Genomic DNA, 21,986 nt, shown 5'->3' on the forward strand with positions numbered 1-21,986 from the left:
TGCTGAGCTTGCTGTGGCACAGGTTACACCTGTCATTTCTCCTGAGCCCTGCTCTTGACTGACAGAGCCCACCTCCCCTGAGATGCCTGGCCGTTTCCAGGCTGCCCAGTGACTGACTGATACAGAGCTACCTCCTTGCCTCAAGGCAGGATGAACTGTGATGCAACCCACACTCCAGAGCTGAGGATCAGACTGAGGCTAGTCCACAGCTGAGATGGCATCCTTGCCGGGCTCTTACCCCTGCCCCATCCTGTTCCTCTCGTGTTATTACGGGCTGACCTGAAAATCCTTTCTCACTGAATCACTTGCACTCGTATTCCACTACAACCAGGGAATCAGACTTACATCAGCCCGCATCCTGTTCCAGGCGGTGACTGAGGAGACAGCAGATAGGGTCCTCCAGTGGCCTCCCACTCCAAGGATGCTCACCAGCTGGCCATCCCTGTCTAGCTGGGAGCCCCTAGTAAGTCATGTCCTCTCACTGGGTCTCAATTTCTCCATCCACAGCTACCTCCTATTGGGCTCCCTGTTTCCGCTCTTGTTTCACCCCAATCCAGAGTGATGTTGGAAAAAGATAAGGCACATCATGTCAGTCCCCTTCATAGAACCCTCCAGAGGCTTCCAGTACTCCCCCACCAAAAGCCAGACCCCTCACCAGGCTGTGCAGTCCTCGCTGATCTGGCGCTTCCTAACTCCCGGCCTCATTTCACACCCCATCTTCTCCAACAGCTCTGGCCACTTGCTATTGAAAACACACCATCCTTCCTGAAATACTAGCCCCCACCAAGATGGTGCCTTCTTCTCCGGAGCTTGACTGCCATCCCCTCAGAGAGGCCCACCCTCACCCCGTCTCACATTTCCACTTCACACTATTTTAATCTCCTGTTTAGCCCCTGTTCCATCTGATGTGGTTCTTGTCTGCCTGCCTGTTTGTTGGATGTCTGTCTCCTCCCACTAAAACGTTATCTCCACGTGAGATCTTGCCTGACTTGTTCACTCTGTTTCCCCAGTGCCTAGAGCAGCACTAGGCATGTAATAGATGCTCAGTAAATACATGGGGGCGACAGAAAGAGGGAGGGAGGGAGAGTCGACGGTGCTTTGTACTCCAACGCCACAGCACGAGGATCTGAACCCACTGATGACCTCAGAGGCCCAGGAGGCTTTGCCAGGCTGCCTATAAATCATAGAACAAAGAGACCACCCTTGCCCCACGATGGCCCCCCTCTGCCAGCATGCCCCCTCGAGGTCTGTCCCAATCCCTGTCTTTCTGGCCAAGTCCTCGCTGCTCTTTCTGGTTCAGGGAAGCCCAGCTTTGGCAGGACTCAGCATGCTGAGGGCCCTACAGTCCACACTGGCCTCTCTTGAGCAGGGTGGGCTGCCCTAGATTTCTTGCTCAGCTCCACGGAAGCTCAGAGAGGCCGCAGGGCATCCCCATTACCCCCAGCAGCTGCTTCACAGAGGCGTATCCGTAGCTCATGTCAAGGACCCCCAGTGCCCACAGTGATTGCTGGCTCCACAGAGCGAATGAAGTCATTTGCATCAGTCTCCAGGGTTGCTAATGGCAAACTCTGCAAGTCGACTCCTCTAGAGGCCCCTGCCTGCTCTTCCAGGGCTCTGCGGGCCTTGCCTCTTCTGGAACAATGACTGTGGATTGAGGCAATCAAGGTCAGAAAAGTGCACGCGGGCCCCAACTCAGGCTGGCAGGCAGGTCTGCAAACAACCAAATTATCCAGTTCAGAGCGAGAGCTGGCTGCTGAGAAAGGGTCATTTGGGAGGCCGCTGACTGCGATGTGGATCCAGGTGTCCTCTAGGGTAGGAGCCTGTAGATGGCTGCAGGAAGCAGAACTGACCTTTACCCCAGGGTGGGGGTCAGAACTCTAAGACAGCTCTCAAGGTTCCCACATAGCTCTGTGTGTAATCTCCTCTCACTGAGTGTGGGCATTTGTGAATAGGACAGGATGTCACTCTGTGATTAGCTTATGTTCAATGGAAAAGGGTAAAGTGATTCTGCAGGTGTAATTAAGGTCCCCAATCAGTTGATTTTAAGATCATCAAAAGGGAGATTTTCTGGGGTGGGCCTGACCTAATTAGGCAGAAGCGCTTAAACCAGGGAGCTGGGCCTCCCTGAAGAAATTCTCCTGCTGGCCTCGAAGAAGTAACCTGCAATGCTGTGAGAGGGTCTGCAAGGGGGCCGTGTGGCAAAAGGACCTGAGAATGGCTCCTGGCGACCAGCAAGCCAGGAATCGGCCCTACAATGCAAGAACTGAATCTGTCAACAACCCGAATGAGCTTGGAAGAGGACCTCAGGCTCCAGATGAGGATGCAGCACAGCTGACCCCTGGACGGCAGCTGTGAGACCCTGAGCAGAGAGCCCGGCCACAGGGTGCCCAGACCCTTGACCCATGGAATGTGTGAGATGTTTTAAGCCACTAAGTTTGAGGTAATATTGTTTCACAGCAATAAATAAGGCATACACCTGGGTTCCAGAGAGGCCCCTGTGGGTTCCCGGTGCTGCCTCCCCCAAGTCAGAGGGCTTCTACCTGCTCCTGTCTCCCTCCACTCCTCTGCTTAGGGAAGGCTCACGGGTATCGCAGTGTAGTGTGGAGGCTCCACTTAGCAAGCGTTATAACAAAGTCACAACAGTGTCCTTACTTGTGAGTGAGGGGGTTGAGTTGAAGGCTTCACATTTCTTACAGCTCAACATTCCATGATTCTACAATGTAATACCACCCCTGGTGGCACAGGGGTGGCATGGCACATTGAGTGGTTCTAAAGGCCCCCGAGCTGGGATCTAAGATGGGATTCAAAACTAGGTGTGAATGACCCAAGGCACTCTAACCTTCATTCTCCATTAAAGCACTTTGGATTGTACCATTTAAAGGGCCTCTTTGGACCCATGGCGTGAAATTTACACTCACTGATCTATACCAGGGCATTTTCCATCAAAGACCTCTTGTTTTGGTTCTTTCAAGTTCAACTTTAATTTGTTTTTGTCCCATGAGGGGTGGAGAGTTTCTGCCACTCACCAATACTGACTCCAGAGCAGCAGAGTTCATACTGGCACTGATGCTCTATCGATAATGTTTTTCAAAGTGATAGCAGGGTTCCCATGAAGTCCGATATAATGGCTCTAAAATGGAGCTGTGCAGCAGCATTTTGCACCCCACATGCTCCCCTTTATATTGTTTTGCCATCTGGAGGCTGAAGTTCTGTGTTGACTGCTGTGGTATACTCCCTGGGACTGCAGGAGCTGCTGACTCCTTCCCACTCCCCTGCTGGCAGGCTGGAATTAATTATTCCCTCTCCTGTTCCTCACCCCACGCCATTTTATTTTTAAAATATTAACAACGGTAAAGTGGGACTTACATTTTTGTCTGATGCTTAAAAACAAACCATTTGATCCTGTTTGCTTGGGGCTCATGGGTGAAATCAGCCTTAAAATCACAAGATGCCACAAAGAGATGATTCTCCGATTCCTTTAGTAGGAAACCGGAAGTAGCAGGACCTGCCAAAACCCCGGACAGATACTGGTTGGAGGAGCACAGATCATGGGTGGGTGTGAGCTGAAGGTGTTTAAGGATCCGGAGATTCAAAGATGTAGTGAGCTCGGAAAAAGCGGTCACAGGGCTCAGGGTAAGGGGGGCCTGGAGGATGTGAGGGACAGTCCACTATCCTTAGAGAGGGTTTGCAACACTGAAGGAACAGGAGTTAACTCACTAGAGGCAACTTGAGAACTGGGCTGGGGTTACAGTGAGTGGAGCTTAGACTTGAAAATGGACCTGGATTAGAATCTTAGCTCTGTCATTTTCAAGCTGAGGGACTAAGGTAATTTTACTTACCTTAAATTACTCACTGAATCTCAGTTTTCTCAGCTGTAAAATGAAACAAATAATACCTTGTAGGTTGTTATGGGAATCAAATGAGATGATGTATGCAAAAACCTTAGCTTAATGCCTAGCAGACGGGTGCTGAATAAATGGTACCCAGCTGGAGCCCAGTGAATACATGTTGAATAAATGAAGGGCTGAAATATCAATGTGCCAAAGCTGGAGACAGCTGTTTTGATGCTTGGGGTGTCTGGAGATGACAAGTTGCAAAATCGTAGCAGCCATTCTTGATGCTCCACCTGTATCACCTTGGTACTCACCTCTCCTGTATATTCTGAGAGCCTCTATGACAAGCATCTATGACTCGGTGCCTTGGGGATTTCTCCAGTCTCAGGAGTAGGCTTAGCCTCTTACTGGGCTGGGTGCAAGTTTACACTCCTGGGAAGAGCCCTTAGCCACTGAAGGATGGGAGTTGGTAAATAAATACCCTAAATTCCTTGCCCTTCAGGTGGGGTAATTCAGGCATATTGTGTACTCCCTCTGAGAGAGGTCCTAGCAGGACTGAACCCCAGCAGGTGATACCCTGCACTCTGATGTCCCCTGTATTTGCTTCTTTCCCACCCCATCTAGCTCCCCTGCTCACTGATCACTGCTTCCTAGGATTATCTCCCAAATAAAGTATGTGCACTACATCCTTCTCTCAGGGTCTGCTTCTGGGAGGACCCAACTTAAGAGAGCATTCCGATTAAAGAATTTTGAAGGCTTTACATTTTTAGTTTCTTTTGTTTTTTTGCTTTGGGGTTTCAGTAACCTGAAGCCAGTAGAGGATTGAACAAGTGGACAGCTCTTCTGCCCAGGGTGTGATCCTAGGAGTCTGCCATCTGATATCTGAAGTGATTTGAGAAAATGAACAGCCAGGTCTCAGAATGGTCTTTGAGAGTGCCTGACTAGATAGCTGGGTGAGCCGGGCGTTGTCTGCTAATCTATGGAAGAGTTAAGATGAAGGCTCTCGTGGGTCTGCTGTGAGGCCCCGATGCAGGTGCCTGGTTTGTTTCCGTGACGCAGCAGCACAGCTGAAAAGGCTTCAGGGTTTTTTCCACTGTCTCATCCCTCGGGTTCCCATTTCCAAAGCACTCTTTGGATAAAGGGTTGGCTGAGGATTGTTTCTAACATTACGGGGAGATCTTGAAATTATAGGAGAAATCAGGGTTTTCTTAAACAGGAGGGACTTCTGGAAGGACAGAAAAAAAACTTCAAATACAACTGCTTTTGCCGAGACAAGCTCAAGTGAAATTTCAGATAAAGAAAAATCGTCACAAAACAGTAGGAAACTGATATTTTTTTCCAGTTTGAGCCCAGAAAGTCTTACTCATCCTCAAAGTTCGGAGCAGAAAATTTTCCCTTTGACTTTCCCTGAATTTACCAGACATCTGGGTCTGTGACTGCTTAGGTGCCTTGGAGAGATGCAGCAAGGTGTTCCAGGTGCCCTCTTGACCCAAGGATATCCAAAACTTAAGTCCAAGGGCTCCAAATCTAGCTGAGGAAGGAATTGGAAGGCTGACAGTGGTAGGGTAATAATAACGCATGCTCAGGTTTCCTGCTTTGTGGAATGTAGTGGAAGTTATGCAGGCCCAGGATGGACAGGTAGAGCCTAGAGCCAGCCTATGGCAGATGGACGGGCTTTCTGTGACTTACGCTCCCAAGACTGGGGGGCTGTGGTAGATATTTTTACAAAAATGGCTGTAATAATTCCCCTCTCAGTATCCATAATCTGGGGGTGCCCCTCCCACACTGAGTCTGTACTTGGCCACGTGACTTACTTTGGCCAATGGGACAATAGCAAATGTGGCCTCACCAGACTTGAGAAGTGCCTACACCTGGTGGCTTGCCCTCGTGCTGTTTTTGAATGGTATGTGGTCTAGTCACCGCTATTGCCCCAGCCAAGAGCCAGCACCAACCGTCACTCATGAAAGTGAGGATGTCGTGGACCAACAAAACTCCAGCCAATCGACCAGCTGAATAAAGAACCGCCTAGGTCACCCACAGACCCATAAGCGGTAAGAAATAGTTGTTTCAAGCCGCTAAGTTTTAGGGTAAATTGTTACCTAACAAAGACCAACTGTTTCAGGGTCTCCCAGCTGTCACTGGCACCTGAATGACATGAAGACACACCCCTCCCTCCACTCCATCGACTTCACCCCACTACGCCACCACTGAGGGGGCGGGAAGAGAGCTCAAACCCTGATGAGCCACCAGTAGAAATCTCAGGATGTTTTCATATCACTTTATAGCTGTTGCAAATATCTCAGAATATCATATTCTCAGCACCACTTTGAAATTATGGTAGTTATTGGACCAAATATTATTTAATGCTTAATTTTTAAAAGATTATATATTGTTATCCACAATTTAAATATTTTTATAACTATACTTTAATATAATTGGTTTCCTATTAAATCCTTTGTATTTTATTTTATACATTAAAAAATACCACTCTGCAAAGGGATCCAAAGGCTTCCTCAGACTACCAGGAGGGTCAGTGGGAAGAACAAAAAAGGTAACTCTATTCAGATTAAAATAAGAAAAATACCCCGAAACTTGGTTCGTCTATTTAAGGCAACCAATCTTGTCTCCAAATACTGACATAACTTAAGAAGACTAGGAAAAGTTGTGACAAGATAACCCAGGAAACTTCTAGCTGTATCTGATTCTGGCAGGATCACAGAACCACCAAGAATGCCACAACTTTGGTAAGCAGTGGAAACAAACTCAAATGCCTACAGGTGTTGGGAAGATAATACAGATGTATGGACTGAAGCAGGTATATGAAGACAAGTAGTGTTAGGCTCTGTGGCAAATTGGAGAAGAAATACTCTGCCTTAAGTCATTCAGATTTAACATGTTTGCAAACTCAGCATTGGCCAAATGAAACAAGTTTGTGGATAGTATTAAGCCTAGGGGTCATTAGCTTGTCATCCACGGATTAGGAGCAAAACTGAACATCTGTTCAATCTTCATCCTCTGAGCTGGCTCTGCCATCAACTTAAGTAGGTAGGTGATGTTTTCCAGGGCAATCAAATTTCTTAGGCCTCAGTTTGTATATCCACAAAATGGTTACTTTTTAAAAAATCATCTTCCTTTCTAGAGCTGTCATGAAGTTAAAAAATTAGATCACATTGGAGAAACAACTTGTAAAAAAAACCCAAAAAAATATCTTTAAACAAATGCAAGTGTTTGGTAAGTGACCTGATAAAAATTGTCTGTGTACATAGGACACATAATATGGCTTATTATGTCAACCTTGAACCTGGTTCTTCCCCCAACGGAACTGTGTGGCTCCAGCACATAAGACATACTGTTCCGTGATGCTCCACACCATTGGTGTGGAGCTTGGCATTCATTCGATTCATTGGTGTAAGCTTGGCACCTGGCCCAAGCTGGACCAATCAGAGCCTTTCCCTGAGATTTTTTAACATGGGGTACAGAAAATGGCAGTCCCTTTTCTATAGTGGATGTGCAAGGAGTACAAATTAGGTGTCCATGTTTCTGATATATAGAGGGAGGAAATGACTTTTTAACAAGAGAAAATGAAGTCAGTGTATAGAAAGAAGCACAGGGAGGAGGCAGCACGAGAGCCTTGGTGGTGCTTGACTCAACTCGACTCAACCCTGAGTTGTTCCTGAATTCCAGCAACCTCTCTGCCCTTCCCATGGTTTGACTGTTTAACATTTACTCAGATTCTTTGAGCAATCAAACATCTCCATTTTTGCCTAAATCACTTACATTTGGGTTTTTCTGTCATGTGCAAAACCCAAATAGACATAAGCAATATAGCCAATCATTTCAGGACGCTCTACCTGGCAGCTCAGAACCATGGGAATGTTCCTAAAATGCTTTTATAAATGTTGGGTTACCATTTGAGGCTGGAGACCTCTGAGGGGAACAGCAGACTGAGAGATTTCCTGAGCAGGCTGTGGGCCTGTGCTGGAAAGAAAATTTGGCAAAGATGAGGCAGAAGTGGCAAGAAAGCACAATGCAATAAAAGAGCCCTGAACTGTGAGTCAGGAGCCCAGGCTGTAATGCTCACACTGTGACTTTGGTAAGCAATTTATCTCTGGGCCTAGTCATTTGTCATTTTCTAAAAAGTGCTAATTTGTGTGTTCTGCCCTAGCAACCCAAATCTATAATTCTATGTAAGATGAGTGCTAAAAAGAAGGGTGATATGAGCCATCAGGATCTTTTCCCCAAGGGCAATTGGTGCTCTGATCCAGAGCAGAAAACAAAAAATTGCAGGATGAGTGGGAAAGGGTCAGGCCCCTTCTTGCACCTGTGGCAGTTTATTGAGGAGCCCAAAGCAAAAGCAATGGGAACTGCTTTATCCTTTGCACAGTGGGTACCATGTCCTCTCTGGTGTCCTTCAGAGGTTGCAGGCTCGGACTGCAGAAAGAAGGGACTATCCTGTCATCTGGTGAGATTTTATACTTTGTTAACTTTTGGGAGCAAGATTCTGGGAGCCAGAGATTGAGTCATTGTTGCAGGGGAAAAAAGATAACAAAGAGCCCTATGTCCCCCCCACACGACCCCCGTCTTCATTCTGTGGACACTAGTCTTCCTCATCCTTCAAACTCATTCTGATGGACAATAGCATCCTTATAACTAGGTCAGAAGAGTGAGTGGAGACTTCTCTCCAGTGCCCCAGGACAGCACTTCTCTCTCTAAATACCTAGTCACAGCCTTTGTAAAGCAGAGAAGAGGGGAAACACCTCATCCTCATCAGACCAGTTCAAGATCAATGTGAACACTTGAAGGAGCTACTAAAGATCTCTAGGATATTGGTTCTCAAACTTGAGCATGCATCAGAATCACCTGGAGGTGATGGAAACAGAAAACTCTTCCCCCATCCCTAGAGTTTCAGACAGTAGGATGGTGTGGGGCCTGAGAATTGCATTTCTAACAAACTCTTGGGTGATGCTGATGCTGCTGGTCCAAAGATCACAGTTTGAGAACCAATGTCCTAGAGTAAGGAGCCACTGATTCTGAAGGGTCAGTAATATTGCACTTGGGATCTTAAATTCAAACTCAAGTTCCCTCTTTTATTAGCTGTGTGGAAGGAGGATCCATTCTCTGCCTCTCAGACTCATTAATTCCTCCCTTGTCCCTTAAAATAGGAACCTTCACTCTTTGGGAAGATTAGTATTAGGAAGATGGTTTCCACCATCCCTTCCACCCCTTTCTTTATTTGCCCTTCTAACCCCCAGCTTAAGTGCTCTGTGAGATGGGAAATGGGCAGTAAGCACGCATACCTCAGTCCTCCACTTGGCTTTTTCTTTTTCTTGCTCATAGCAAGGTTGCATTTTCTGCTCCTCCAAGCTGCAAATCTTCTGCGCCTTGGGAGGGGTGAGTGGGGGAGTAGGGGCAGGACCTAAGGTATTCTAGCTGTGCCTGACTACACTTATCTCCATAGCTCTTCCTCCTTTGGTGGCTCTCCATGTCTAGACTTGGAGAAGGACTAGAAGTAGAACTAGTCTGATTCTGGCTGCTGGTTCTAACCATTTTCTCCCAATCAAGCTTTGACAAAAATCCTGATATTTTCATCACTAACGTATATATCAGTTGGTTCATGGAGGTGGAGAGAGGCAGCAATTAGCACCTTAGTAGGACCTTGACCAAACAGTATCCTCTCTGAGTCAAGTGTGGAAAATTATGTTCACCATTTAGGAGGTTGTGTAGAAATTAAATATAATACTACTAGCTACAATGGACAGTAATATAACAAGTAGAACATAGTAGGTGCTCGAAAGATAGTGTGGATTTCAAAAATCTTTCCCAGCAAGCTCTCTTGTCCTGTAAGCCTAGATTTGCAGGAATTCTCCCAAAATTTGAGGTCATTGCTGCATAGAGAATTGTTTTGGGAGCATTTTCCAACTTTGGACAGGAATCATTCTGTGAATGCAACCTAGGATCATACATTTTGCAGTTCACATAACTTGCTCTGTTATATATATTTTATATTTATTGGTTTATATGAATATAGCTAAAGGTTTTGACAATGAGGTGATGCATGTAGGAATCTTGTACATAAAGCTGGCTGCAAGCAAGAGTCTGTGTTTGCACCTGTCTGCCTATATATTGTGTGCACACACAAAAACACACATGCAGTATTTACTAAGGAACCCAACACTCCCTGACAAAAAACATTACACTCAATACAAAATGAAGCCAACAGATGCAGCTTCAATAACGGTTGACTAAATAGCTCACAGCAGAATTATTTTTCTTAAGCTAAAGAAGGGTAAGTATTTTTGCATATCATTTCTTTTTAACTCCTCAAGGACCCTAACACCCAATGCATTAAGCAAGAGGGGGACCAGTGTTTCATTAAAGCATAACCTGTGCTTCTTCATCTCCAAAGTTATCCTGAAAGTCACAAAGCCAAAGCAGAGATGCAATTCAAAGGTATTTTAAAAACCCTCCCACAAATAGAAAAAATCAAAGACTGTTGACACATTTTCCCATTTTATCATGCATGCTGCTCAAGCTAAAAAATAGTATGATGGCAGGACCTGTTACTTCTTTAAGCAAAATCCACATTATAAAGAGGAAAAGAAGCATATGGCCTGCAATAAGAACACTGGAAATCTGGCACGGCAAACAGCAGACAATGGAACATGATAACAACAGTTCATTCTTCTCTCCCAAGTGGAGGTAACAATACTTTACAAGCATTAGCTCAGAGTCACATAGCAACTACAGGACGTATGCATGGCAGCTATTGCTTTCTTTGTACAGATATGAAAACTGAAGCTCAGTTCAAGTTAGGTAAGTTGGTCAGGGTGATACAACTGAAGTGGCAGAGACGGGCCAAGTATGCAGCCCTCTGACTCTAAATTCTTCATTAGCATTTTAGCCCCTGATGCGTAGGTGATAAATCCAGTGCCCCATGAGTTTGTCTGGATATTTAGTTTCTCCAGGTAGTTCATACCACCACATCTCACCTGACTTTTTAGTCCGCAGGACTGAGTTGTTTGGATTTTGCTGACTCATGTTCTACATATCAGGAGCATACTTTCTATTAGAAGATCTCAACGGACTGTGTGCGACTCGTGGGAAAATTCATGAGGTGGTGGGGAGAAACATGGGCTTTGCAGTCAGAGACAAGAATTCCAAATGCTTTTAAGGTTGCCATGGAAATTAAATGAGATAATGTATGCCAAGGGTCTAGCTCAGCATACTATGGGCATTCAATAAGTTAGTTACTTTTTTCTTATGGTCAACAAGTGGTGCCTCCATTCTCAGCTGGAGAATGGAGGGCACAGAGTAACTGACCAGTGGTTTTAAAGTTGTTTCATAAGAAGGACTGGGGGGGAAAAGTGCAACATTCAATGCTCCATTGGTAATGGCTTTTTCTCAGTGATAAATGGGACTGATTTACCACATCATGCCTCAGTTTATTTTTCTCTCCTAGGCAAGAGGACACTGGATGTTTGAAAGGATAGGTTAGAAATTGATGTGTTTGGAGGACATTTTCTAGGAAGCCAAACGAACATGGAGAGCTTGTATACACCATGCCACCAATTCTAACAGAGAAGCAGCAAATATGTGGCCTCAAAGACAAGAGATGGCTGAAGCCACCAATCTACTTCCCTGGTGACTATATGTCTCAGTGAACATGTGAAGAGGGGCATCAAAAATATTCTTTCCATATTAATGAAAAGTAAAGAATTTTGACTGCATTATTTTATATACGTTAAACAGCTTTGTTTTATGTGTGAAATTGACCTAAATAGGTCATAGGCAATGGTTCTTCATTTCTTTATATAAACCTGTTTTTAGCAATGCTTTTCACGAGACTCTTCAGATCCTTCATTGGCATTTTAGCCCCTGATGCACAGGTGATAAAACAGCAGGTCAGAAAAACAACTTATTTGCCAAAGTTTGGCAGCTAGTTGGGATGAACAAAAGTGCTTCCTTGGGACATAATTTTATTCCAACATTTAGGGTGAATCTGTATTCCCAGGTTGTTCTGATCATAACATCTGACCAATTAAAGAAGGAATTACTTACAGTGGTAGAATTCTTTTCTCTGCAAAGGGGTAGCTGGTATCCCCACTCACCCATTCTTTTCCTGTATAGCTGGTGTGTGACAGGAACTGTTATAGGTACTGAGGATTCAAAGATGGTTAAGATATTGCCCTTGCTCTCAAAGACTTTTATATTCTGTTAAGGAAGAGAAATGCATAAGTACATAATTACAAAGCAATGTGATAAATGGGAGCTTTGCTCCTTGGTAAGAAGAGGTAAATTTTGAAAAGCAAGAGCTGGGAAACTAATACATTCTTCTATCTGATCCTGAATCTGTAAACTTGTTTAATGATAGGGAGTTTTCAGAGGAGGAACATGGATTGGCTCGGGAGGTACTGTCATCCAAAAGATGCTGCCGCTTCTCTGTCATTCTGTTCTTGCATTGCTTCACGAATTTTATAGTTGGGACTAGGTTTTCTAGCCTAGGAGATACCATGTTTCTTGAAGCTTGACCCGTTCTCCGCATGAGTGGTGGGGAATGGTCTATATAGGGAGGGACTGGGATACCGGAATATAACACGTTCTGAAAGGAAATTTTAGCAATACTGCCACATAAATAGAGGCAAATTTATACAAGGGCATATCTTAGATATTTACTAAGTTCCTTGATGGCTGAGGCTGGTTCTTAATTTACATTCTGTTTATGACAGCAACCTTTCCATGGACACTGATCACTCAGTAGAAACCTTTAGTCAATTGCATATTTGGACAGACAGCCAAGTTCTTTTCTAAGTTGGGTTAATGTCTTAGAGTCTAAAAGGGATTCTATGTGAAACATGTCTTCTAAAATAATACCTCAAAAAGAGATGCCCATCAAAATACACGGAGGGCAGAATCATTCATGTTTTATTCACTGCTCTATCTTCAGTAACCAGTACTATGTTTTCCTGGCACATGACAGATGCTCAATAAATATTTGTTGAATTAATTAATTAGTGAAGAGTGCCATAAGGACAGCTGATTTATGTTTGAGGAATACAGGAATAGTCATCTTGAAACTGGAAAAAGTAGATATATTCAACAATTTCTCAGGCATAAATTAGGAAAACTATCTTGATTTCTAGTGTTATCATGAAGTTATAATGGACTTTCCTATTAAAATAAAAAAAAATCACTCTACAGGACTACTGCATATTGAAATCATTTGCCAGTGTTCTTTCTAGCAGGCTTACTGGCATTTATTTCCTTCTACTTTCTGTTTATCAACAGAAAAGCTGCAGTGTGATTTACCTGTAACTAGCTGTCAGACCAACCTCAGACTAACTTCAGGGAAATTTAAGAAATATACTGTTTTGCAATTTGTCAGTCACTATTCTATGAAATTGTACAAAACATGAATAAAGGTGATCAGCAGTTTGGTCTGAGATTTTCCATGGAAGGAAATTCTGTTCAACTTGTAGGACTCTGGGCTGAATTGAGAGATTTCTCTAGAATAGGAATGAGGCAGGAGTACAGGGTGACTCTAGCCTCAGGGGGCACCTAAGAGGCTTCCACTTTCTTACATGTTGTCATCAGTAAAGGACAGAAACCACTCATTCAAGCCTGCAGGCATGAAAAGTCATCTCCTAAGTTCAAAATCTGTAACTAGGGTCATTTGGATGTAGGAAGTGATGGGGAAGCAGGGACCAGATGGTCATTTTGTCAGACCTACCATTCTAGCAGGAAAATAACATTGCTCTTCAAGTATAAAATGGACCATCTTCAAGTATAAAATGAGGTGAGTCAGCAGAAAGTGCAAACAGTCTCAATTTAAGACCTGAGAATTAGCCATCTTTGGGTAATAGGAACCAAATCAAATCAACAACAAAAAACCCCAAATAGAATAAAATATAAGTAAGTTCTTTTAGTTTTCCCTTCACAGGGATCATAATTCAGCTTCTTTTACAAGCTAAGAGGATCAAATTTATTTTTCCATGACCACAGAAAGCAGTTCATAAACCTAGCGCAGCTGTCATTCAGTACCAATCCGGTGTGAGCATTGTTAATTCACTTTGAGTTTCACCAGAATGGTTGTTAGGCATTTAAAAGGAAGCACTAACCCTTAAACAGGATTTACCCCATCTCTTTTTGGGAATACAGATTTGTTCTTCTCATCAGTTGATCACTACTGAAGCTAACCTCTGTGAGTCAGCAGTAAGAAAATCAGTTAGCAACTCCCCTTGTCAATGCTTTACTGTGATGGAAAGATGCTGAAATCTGCAGCAAGAATGAGTTTATAGCAACAAGGAGAACATGGCTTTTCTGGAACTTGTGAATTTAATTAATAAATATTGTACCGCCAACTGCTAACCTCCAAACTTTATATCTCATAGGCTTTAAAGCTTCCTCCTCTCCTAGTCCCTTGTCCTTGAAGACTTTTTGTAATGTTATTTTACCATCACCTCTCCATCCTCCAAATTTTATTAGTTTTTGAGCTGGCTACTTAAATCATGTAACTCAGATCATATGGAAATGTTACTTTTTAAGTACTTAAGAGCTCACAGACTCTTTAAAAGCTTCTGTTTCCCCTTTTCTAAGAGGCAGAGGAAAAAAGAGGAATGAGGAAATAGCAGCTAATAAATTGCTTTAAGTCAGACATAAAGACATGATCAAAAGGGGGTCTAGAAAGAAATTTTTTGTAACAGTTAATTAGGTTGAAAAAAGAATTATAAAAAGTTTAGGCAGGTTGTAGAAAATAGTCTGTTCCAGACAGCAATAAATCTGATTGAGAAGGAGGGGAGATCCCCATAGCAGTGATGACTCAGATCAGGGCTTTGAGGAAAAAGTCAGGATTTCTTAAGTCTGACCAGAAAGACTTCAGAAAGATGATGTCAAAGAAATTACTGAAGGAAAAATAGAGAGAGATTGCAGGGGGTGCTGTGGATATAATTAATCTTACAATGAGGGAGGGAGTCAGGTCAGTTACTGAAGAGGTATTAAGGCAGTGCCATCTGAGACCACTAGGTTACTGGCGTCAGACTTACTACCTAGAGTTTTCACCACTGATATCATTCACTTCTGAATGGCATATTGGAAAACATTAGTTCAATTCTGCTGTCATTCTGCAGATGAAGAAACTGAGTTCAATAGAGATTGAATGACTTATTTAAAGAAAATGACAAGCAATTGCTTCAGGGCTAGATCCAGGTCTCCTGGCTCCTGATCAGCATCCTTGCCATCATGCTCAGCTGTCCAACTGAAAGGGAAAAGGTATTGCAAAAAAAAAAAATCATATACATTCTCTGTGCCTTATTTAGCCAGTATGAAAAATGTGGATGATGCAAGAGGTAGCAGAGTATATAATTAAGAGCTTAGACCCTGGAGTCAGACTGATTACATTTAAATCTTGGCTCCGTTCTGTGACGTAAGGCAAGTTATTTAGGTTTTCTTTGCCTCAGTTTCCTCATCTGTAAAATGGAAATAATAATAGCACCCTGATTATAGGATTGTTATGAAGATTCAGTGAGCTAGTACTGGTAAAAACTTTTAGAATTAGTGGTTCTCTCTTCTCTCCCACAGACCTATTCTGATTAATCACTGCTTTGGGTATCTCTGTTCTAAATCAGATTTATGGCTTACTAAATGTTACCTAAATATCATATATGAAATGTTATCTAATATCATATATGACTATGGTTTGCATCATTCACTTGGAAATCAGAAACTGCTTGGACTTTTATATTGGGTGAAGTGCTTTGAGATCCTTGTGAAGAAAATTATGTAGAAACAAGTAGCTATTATTACAGCAATGACAGTAATTCTGAAGAGTTCAGAGTGCAGACAGGGTTCTCTGGAAATTTCTCTGAAGCCTCTTTCCTCTTGTAAGAATAATTTTTTAAAACCTCTTCCTCCACTCATCATGTCCTGCTTCCTCAATGCTCTGTCATATCTCCTCCTTCCTACTTAATAACTTGGAAGGCCTTCTGCACTCAGTTTAATAACCACCAGTCTGACCTCCTAAAGCATCAAACGTCACTACCTCCAATTTTGCCCCAGGGAGTCAGCTTAGAAATCAACAAGTTACCCTAAGGATGTCTCTCCTGCCAGTGTTTTGGTGAAGAACAGATGAGAATAGTCCCTTGACACTTCAGAGTGAGAACTGAAATAGCAACAAGATCTATGTCTGCAACTGCCATTTAGTCCTCCACATGAAGCCATTGACTCTTTCAGTTCAGCAGTTCTGTCAGAATTTGGAATTGTGAAGCTCTGCTGTGAGAGTAGTAACCACAAGATTAAAAATGAAATGGGTATAGTTCAGACCTCAAGCAAGCGCTGGAGTGAGGGTAATCAGCAAAAGTCAGCTAGGCTGCTAGGATGGTAGGGAAAGAAATATGATATACTGCCCACCACACCTCAGTTTTTCAAAATTTTACCATAGTATCTTTTCCTTCCTTCCTTCCTTCCTTCCTTTCTTTCTTTCCTTCTTTCTTTCTCTCTCTCTCTTTCTTTCTTCTTCCTTCCTTCCTTCCTTTCTTTCCTCCCTCCTTCCTTCCTTCCTTTTTTTTTCCCCCAGTTTTAGCCACTTGGAGCTGGTTCTATGTGTCATGCTGCCTGAAACATGAACAGAAAACCTGGCATCTTTTTTCATCTATCCAGTCAGTGTATTTGACAGTGCAGAATACTCAGAGGTCCAAGAGAGTGTTTGCGTGTTTATTATTCAAGTGTACCTGCTGGACACCTCTCATCCCCAGACGCCTGACCCGATTTTCAATCTTCTTGGTAGGCACTCATCTTGAATAATTTGTTCTAGTCAATAACGAAAAATTGAAACCTACAATTAACTTCTGGGTAGGACTTAGAAGCCCATGTATATACTGAAGGGTGGTCTTAATAGATGACTAAATGAGGACTGGTTACTATTTTTTTAATTAATCATCCTTTATGATAACAGTTTGCTCCCCTCTATTTCTGGAAGAATGTAAATTTAATTCCACTCAGTCAATAGCAATTCCAAGATGTTAAAAAAGACATGGTTACTTTGTTATATCAGCTTCTGCTCAGAAATCAACTTTAGAGGACAAAGCACTAAGTCCTCAGTGTGGCATTCAAGGCCTTTCATAGGCGGCTCCAACTCACAGTTCCAGCATAGTCCCCTTTATAAGCGTCCCACTTCATCCAAATGGATGGGCATTTTTAGGGTTTGCTGACCATAACTTGGGCTTGCCTAACTTGTAGTTCTGCCTATGCTATAACTTTTACTTAGCAGAGTCCCCTCACCTCTCTCCAACCTCCCAAACCAGCTCAGGTCCTGCTTCCTGTCTCGGATCATTCTAGTCCACTGAAATATTGTCCTTCTCAGAATTTGCATTCCTTATTTTTGGTCACATTGACTTGGCAAGTAATTATACACTCCCTCATGATTTTTCTTCTACTGTTTTATTGCACTTTCCTTCTGGTATTATTAATTTTTATTGTTTGTTGTTTTCATTAAGAGTACTAGATGTTAGGGCTTCCCTGGTGGTGCAGTGGTTGACAGTCCGCCTGCCGATGCAGGGGACACGGGTTCATGCCCCAGTCCAGGAAGATCCCCCATGCTGCGGAGCGGCTGGGCCCGTGAGCCATGGCCGCTGAGCCTGCGTGTCCGGAGCCTGTGCTCCACAACGGGAGAGGCCACAACAGTGAGAGGCCAGCGTACCGCAAAAAAAAAAAAAAAAAAAAAAGTACTAGGTGTTAAACTTATTGAGGTCAAAGACTATATAAGCATGAGGTTTTACATCCTCAGTGGGGTTCATTTATGTATCTGGTGCTCACTGATTGAGCAATGTCTTCCAATCAGGTTGGTCCCTGCTGACAAGGGATGACACTGCAGAAATATATTTAGCACTGAGGCTGAAAACACCAATTGCCTTACCTTTATAGAATTGTAAAGTAGTTCCATGATGTGAGAAAAATAGTTTATTCATAGTGCATCATATAAAAAGCAGAGCTATCTATTTTTATCCTTCATGTCTCCTTTGTCAACCTCTTTCTCAAATTATCTCTCATTTCTCCTAATCGTCAAAACCTACATGCTCTGTTGAAGGCTGGCTGCTATGAGAAGAGGTGCTACTGGCAGATAGATCAATCTTCTGGTTGATAACCATCACTCTGGGGTCAACACCTAGAGTTAAGAAATGTCTTTATATAAGCGAATTCAGAGGCAGTTTGTATTGTGTTTGTGCATGTGTGGTCATGCATGTTTAACGAAGTAAAAATAAAATTGTGAATTCTTGGGAGATTTACCATGGAGAGGTTAATAAGATTACAAATTGTTTCATATTCTGAATGCCAAGGTGGTAAAGCAGAAAATGCCAATGAGCAAACAAGCAGGTACCACTGGAGGGTCTGTGTGAATGTTTCCTGGCACATCTCTGTGTCCATCTGCTCCTGCCTCTGCTCACCATATTGCCCTGGATTGTTAAAATTTAAAACTTAAAATAGGAAATCTCTTGATATTTTTCCTGAAGCTTATCAATAATGTAAATGTTAAATTCATGTTTCAATTACATTTTTTTAAACTTTTCAGTAAGCTATTAGCTCCATAATTGTGCACATCATCACTTCCTCCCAGATTTGTACCCTTTGCCAGCTTCACTGCAGTCCTCTACCTCTGCCCCCACTACCCCAGTCTTCAACTAACAAACAAACCCAGCAGTAATTACTAATGTCCAAGCACATAATTCCGGCAGTGTTAGGCTTTTTCATTTGTCGCAACTACGCAGAGAGCTGTCTGGACATGCAGCATGAAGTCAAAGCATTTTTCAAGACTCCTACCCATCTTGCCTCCCCTCCTCCTATCACTGAAACACAGTTATTTATTTCATCTGCAGATTGCAGAGTTGTAAAATTCTTCCATGCAGTTACATACTCTTGAATAATAATTTTACATCCATATCCAGCAACAGATCTGTATATACTTATATGGAACCACATGGTTATCCTTAAAAAACACTAGGAAATAAATAGCTGGGAATGAAAGTACCTTCTCTATGTGGACACGGCATTGGAGCACCTCTAATATATAAATGGTTGGAGTTAATGACTAACTAAACCCAATCCAAGATCTTATTTTAAGGCTTTTCAGGGGATCATATAGCATTTCTTTAACGTGCTGTATAAACATTCTTACATATGACGCTATTACTCTTATTTAACAACTACTCAAATAGCACAGTTTTGTTCCTGGTCATTTTATGTTGATTTTATCTATATCAAACAGCTGGGAATATCCCTGTGATAATTTTTGTTCACTCACAGGCTCCAAACATCAGAGTAGAAAATGGTTAAAGTACTTATTACTGCCTCAGCAAAATCCCGCAATGCTGTAATGGAAATTGCAGTAGATCTTTAGGTCAGAGTCCAGTTTCAGCCTAACACCATGGTCCTTTCATCTGCATCACCCTGAAGGACACAGTTAGATTCCCCTGAGGAAAGCCAGTCTTAATGTTGTCAAAATCAGAAACTATCCTGAGATAACAAATGTCCATAGGAAATACTTCCCCTCACTCTGAAACTATGGCCAAAGAGGTTAAATCTATACCCTGTAAGACCTGTAATATTTCTTAGAGATGTATTTTTATGGGCATGTGCTTGTGTCAATGCCTAATTACAAGGATGGGAGAGAGGAAGAAGGATTCATTATTAAAGTTGATTCTGCTTAGTTCAACTACCCCTACATTTTTTATCAAATAGAAACATGTAGAAAGATATATCGCTCCTATAAACAGATTGTGTTGGCATCTTCATATATACCTCATTCATGATCACCCTGGATCTGTAGACAGATCTGTTCTGTGTTTAAAAAAAAAAAAAAAGAGAGAAAAGAAAGAAATAAATAAAACCCTTGATTTCTGACTGGAGGATAAATGCAAATTTTTAAAAATGTGTTTGTTTTTTACCTAAAAAGGGGGGGGGCGGGGAGGGGAGAGGGTAACACAGAAAATTTCCACAAGTAGACTTTTTTTTTTTTTTTAGGCTATGCAGGAGCTAAGGATGGGAGCTGGTAATTGCTTCCAAAGGAGTCCTGTAGGCAGGATTTTTTTTTTTTTCCTTTCTTTTTTTCTTTTAACCTATTACACCTGCTCTATTAGGGGGTCTCCGTGAGACCTAAGTCTCAGAGAAGCAATTTGGCCTGCAGCCCTGGAACATCTAGCCCCGGCCAGGCATCTCTGCAGCAGGTAGGTGCGCCGGGGCGGCCGGACCGCTATCCGCGGTGCTGAAAGGTCGCGGGCGCCAGCGCAGTCCCTTGGTATTGCTGTCCAGGGTGCTGAGCGCTGGCCGCCGCAGTACGGAGGCGAGCCCGAGCCCCCGCCCCCGCCAGCCTTCCGCAGAGCCCTCCCACCCAGCACTACCCGCCCGCCTCCCGCCAGCCTGCAGTTGACGTGGAGCAGGCGGCATAAATCAAGTCCGTGGGGCATGGAGGCTGCTGTGGCGGCTGCAGCTCAGCTTGCCCGGGGCGGGAACTCCCCCTTCTTTCGCCTCCCCAGCGCCCACACCCTGCCTTCTCCCTAATTCTTCCCTAGATAATAGCGCCCTAACGACAAGTCCTAATAATCGGGTCAGAACCACAGGGTTTGTTTTTCTTGATCTACAGAAAAAAAACCAAAACAAAACCAAAACCCCACAGCCTAAACATCTCTTAAAACTGCATCGCAAAATGGAAGAGACAGAAGGTCCCACTACTGTTTAAAGAGAGTAAGTTATTATTCCGTACGTATTCTTGCACTTCCTCCCCATCGCTCCACCTGCACTGTTCCCATTCATCCCTTCCCCAAGCAGCTCACCTCGAAAATACTTTATAAAGCCCCAGGCGGGAGTCTAGCCAGACGCGCACACACGGAATACCGCACCCTAGGTGCACAAATTCTTGTATTTGCCCAAGCTCACTTGGTCTGCCCAGCTGTGGTCCCCTCTGGGTATGTAGCCATCTAGAGCCAGAACCACGACCTGGGGAGGGGGGCTCCTTACCTTGGCTTCTCCAGAGGGTGGTGTTCGCCCGGTCCCTGCAGGTTCCAAGTGTGGAGGAGCCGCCGAGCTGGGAGGGAAGGAAAGACAGCGCCTGACCTCCTCGAGGTTTCGTCTTCAATGCAACGTGAGCTCTGCCCTCATCAAAGATGGCCGTCCCTTTTGACGTCAGCAGCTTTTAATAGCCCTCTCCTGGAGAGGCGGGGAGGAAGTGTGTTGAGGGGAGGGCGGAGGGAGGATGGGGGCGGGCGGTGGGAGGGGAGGAGCCGCGAGGGGCCGAGCGCTTGACTCAGCTCCCGGTTCGCTGTACTGCAAACCTTTGTATTTTAGTCTTTTATAAACACCAGAACGGGACGATTCTTATGACTCCTATTTAATACCCGGTCACGGGCAAACTCATTTATCTCGCGACTGGTCATCTGACATTCTGGTTTTTTGTGTGTACGTGTGTATGTATATGTATATATGTGTGTGTGTATGTATATGTGCGATATATATGCAATATATTTGCGATTATATATACAAAAATTTTCCCCTGCTGAGTTCGTCTTTGGTTGAGTCATAGAAGGGGAAGGGAAGGCAGAGGAGGAGTAGACGGTAAGGGGGTGGGGGGAGATTTCAGCTGCGATTTTGCTTTTTCTAAAAAAGATAGTCCAAAGGGGCATCCCTGTCAACTCTCACCAGCTCCATATATGGCCAAGCTACGTGGGTTGCTATTTTTATGAGTGATTTCTTCATTTTATCAAAGCAGCGTCGAGGCTTGGAGTTCGCCTCAATGTGGTCAGTTGGGGAGAGAGATTAGTACACGTTATTTTAAAGTACGTCAGAGCAATTATCGCTGAGCGATTTCAAAGGAATTGGGGGAAAGGGGAGGGAAGGGTAGTTAACCCAACCAGCGTGGGTTTGCTGGAGTTCAAAGCTTTGGGTTGAGAGTTGTTTGCGGAGGCCAAAATAGGTGACGCTGTTTGGGTTTAATTTGCAATCGGAGCCTGGGGTTTTATGTTGGCTTTCTTAGGAATAGTTCACAGAGGCGCGTACACGCCTCCTAGGACTGACCAGACTTCTGGGGGTGGGGGTGGGGGTGGGGGTGGGATAATGTGGGGGGCTGCGGCTTCAAGGATTTCTGGGACGCTACAAAATTCTGGTGCTTCATTC

The sequence above is a fragment of the Aethalodelphis obliquidens genome, unplaced genomic scaffold (genome assembly GCF_003676395.1).
Source record: "Aethalodelphis obliquidens isolate GAN/ISIS:26980383/991018 unplaced genomic scaffold, ASM367639v1 scaffold18, whole genome shotgun sequence".
NCBI lineage: Eukaryota > Metazoa > Chordata > Mammalia > Artiodactyla > Delphinidae > Aethalodelphis > Aethalodelphis obliquidens.